This window comes from Aplysia californica, unplaced genomic scaffold (assembly GCF_000002075.1).
Source record: "Aplysia californica isolate F4 #8 unplaced genomic scaffold, AplCal3.0 scaffold00709, whole genome shotgun sequence".
NCBI lineage: Eukaryota > Metazoa > Mollusca > Gastropoda > Aplysiida > Aplysiidae > Aplysia > Aplysia californica.
In genome coordinates this window covers 111282-114787 of record NW_004797979.1, presented here as the reverse complement: position 1 = coordinate 114787, position 3506 = coordinate 111282, and positions in this window count along the sequence as shown.

The window sequence follows — 3506 nt, the reverse complement described above, 5'->3', positions numbered from 1 at the left end:
TCTCTCTCTCTCTCTCTCTCTCTCTCTCTCTCTCTCTCTCTTTCTCTCTCTCTCTTTCTCTCTCTCTCTCTCTCTGTCTCTCTGTCTCTCTCTCTCTCTCTCTCTCTCTCTCTCTCTCTCTCTCTCTCTCTCTCTCTCTCTCTCTCTCTCTCTCTCTCTAAGTATTTTCTAGCTCATCCCCTGTGTCTTCTAGCTCATCCCAAATATTTTCTAGCTCATATCCAGTTTTTTCTAGCTTATCAAAAATATTTTTGAGCTCATCCAAAATATTTTCTAGCTTATCCCTAATATTTTCTAGCTCATCCACAGTATTTCCTAACTGATCCTAAATATTTTCTAGCTCATTTCAAATATTTTCTAGCTTATCCAAAAATTTTCTAGCTCATCCCAAATATTCTTTTTTAGCTCATCATCACCTTTTATAAATCTCATTACCAGTATTCTCTAGCCTATCCGAAATATTTTCTAGCAAATCCAAGATATTTTCTAACTAATCCCAAATATTATCTAGCTTATCCCAAGTATTTTCTAGCTTATCCCAAGTATTTTCTAGCTCATCCCAAATGATTTATAGCTCATATTCAGTATTTTCTAGATTATGAAAAATATTTTCTAGCTTATCCCAAATATATTCTAGCTCAAGCCAAATAATTTCTAGCTCATCCCAAATAATTTCTAGCTCAACCCCACTATTTTGTAGCTGATCCCAAGTATTTTCTAGCTTGTCCCAAATATTTTCTAGCTCATCCTAAATAATTTCAAGCTCATATCCAGTATTTTCTAGGTTATGAAAAATATTTTCTAGCTCTTCCCAAATATTTTATAGCTCATCCCCACTATTTTCTGGCTCGTCCCCAGTATTTTCTAGATCAATCCTAATATTTTCTAGCTGATCTAAAATATTTTGTAGTTCATTCCAAATATTTTTTAAGCTTATCCTAAATATTTCCAGGGTCATCCTAAATAATTTTTAGCTCATATCCAGTATTTTCCAGCATTTTCTAGCTTATCCCAAATGTTTTCTAGCTCTTCTCAAAGAGTTTCTATCTTATCCCAAATATTTTCTAGCTCACCGCAAATCATTTCTAGCTCATGTCATATAATTCTTAGCTCATCTCCACTATTTTCTAGCTCGTCCCCAGTATTTTCTGGCTCAACCCTAATATTTTCTAGCTTAACTATTTTTTAGCTCAACCCAAATATTTTAAAAGTCATATGAAGTTTTTTCTAGCTTATCAAAAATATTTTCTAGCTTATCCCAAATATTTTCTAGCTCATCCCAAATAATTTCAAGCTCATATCAAGCAAGTTCTAGGTTATGAAAAATATTTTCTAGCTCTTCCGAAATATTTTCTAGCTTATCCCAAATATTTTATAGGTCATCCCAAATAATTCTTAGCTCATCCCCACTATTTTCTGGCTCGTCCCCAGTATTTTCTAGATCAATCCTAATATTTTCTAGCTGATCTAAAATATTTTGTAGTTCATTCCAAATATTTTTTAAGCCTATCCTAAATATTTTCAGGGTCATCCTAAATAATTTTTAGCTCATATCCAGTATTTTCCAGCATTTTCTAGCTTATTTCAAATATTTTCTAGCTTATCCCAAATGTTTTTAGCTCTTCTCAAAGAGTTTCTATATTATCCCAAATATTTTCTAGCTCACCCCAAATCATTTCTAGCTCATCTCATATAATTCTTAGCTCATCTCCACTATTTTCTAGCTCGTCCCCAGTGTTTTCTGGCTCAACCCTAATATTTTCTAGCTTAACTATTTTTTAGCTCAACCCAAATATTTTAAAAGTCATATCAAATTTTTTTCTAGCTTATCAAAAATATTTTCTAGCTCTTCCGAAATATTTTCTAGCTTATCTCAAGTATTTTCTAGCTCATCCCAAATAATTTCAAGCTCCTATCCAGCAAGTTCTAGGTTATGAAAAATATTTTCTAGCTCTTCCGAAATATTTTCTAGCTTATCCTAAATATTTTCTAGCTCATCCCAAATAATTTCAAGCTCATATCCAGCAAGTTCTAGGTTATGAAAAATATTTTCTAGCTCTTCCAAAATATTTTCTAGCGTATCCCAAATATTTTATAGGTCATCCCAAATAATTCTTAGCTCATCCCCACTATTTTCTGGCTCGTCCCCAGTATTTTCTAGATCAATCCTAATATTTTCTAGCTGATCTAAAATATTTTGTAGTTCATTCCAAATATCTTTTTAGCTTATCCTAAATATTTCCAGGGTCATCCTAAATAATGTTTAGCTCATATCCAATATTTTCCAGCATTTTCTAGCTTATTTCAAATATTTTCTAGCTTATCCCAAATGTTTTCTAGCTCTGCTCAAAGAGTTTCTATCTTATCCCAAATATTTTCTAGCTCACCGCAAATTATTTCTAACTCATTTCATATAATTCTTTGCTCATCTCCACTATTTTCTAGCTCGGCCCCAGTATTTTTTGGCTCAACCCTAATATTTTCTAGCTTAACTATTTTTTAGCTCAACCCAAATATTTTAAAAGTCATATCAAGTTTTTTCTAGCTTATAAAAAATATTTTCTAGCTCTTCCGAAATATTTTCTAGCTTATCTCAAGTATTTTCTAGCTCATCCCAAATAATTTCAAGCTCATATCCAGCAAGTTCTAGGTTATGAAAAATATTTTCTAGCTCTTCCAAAATATTTTCTAGCTTATCCCAAATATTTTATAGGTCATCCCAAATAATTCTTAGCTCATCCCCACTATTTTCTGGCTCGTCCCCAGTATTTTCTAGATCAATCCTAATAGTTTCTAGCTGATCTAAAATATTTTGTAGTTCATTCCAAATATTTTTTTAGCTTATCCTAAGGTCATCCTAAATAATATTTAGCTCATATCCAGTATTTTCCAGCATTTTCTAGCTTATTTCAAATATTTTCTAGCTTATCCCAAATGTTTTCTAGCTCCTCTCAAAGAGTTTCTATCTTATCCCAAATATTTTCTAGCTCACCCCAAATCATTTCTAGCTCATCTCATATAATTCTTAGCTCATCTCCACTATTTTCTAGCTCGTCCCCAGTATTTTTCTGGCTCAACCCTAATATTTTCTAGCTTAACTATTTTTTAGCTCAACCCAAATACAAATGTATTTTAAAAGTCATATCAAGTTTTTTCTAGCTTATCAAAAATATTTTCTAGCTCTTCCGAAATATTTTCTAGCTTATCCTAAATATTTTCTAGCTCATCCCAAATAATTTCAAGCTCATATCCAGCAAGTTCTAGGTTATGAAAAATATTTTCTAGCTCTTCCAAAATATTTTCTAGCGTATCCCAAATATTTTACAGGTCATCCCAAATAATTCTTAGCTCATCCCCACTATTTTCTGGCTCGTCCCCAGTATTTTCTAGATCAATCCTAATATTTTCTAGCTGATCTAAAATATTTTGTAGTTCATTCCAAATATCTTTTTAGCTTATCCTAAATATTTTCACGGTCATCCTAAATAATGTTTAGCTCATATCCA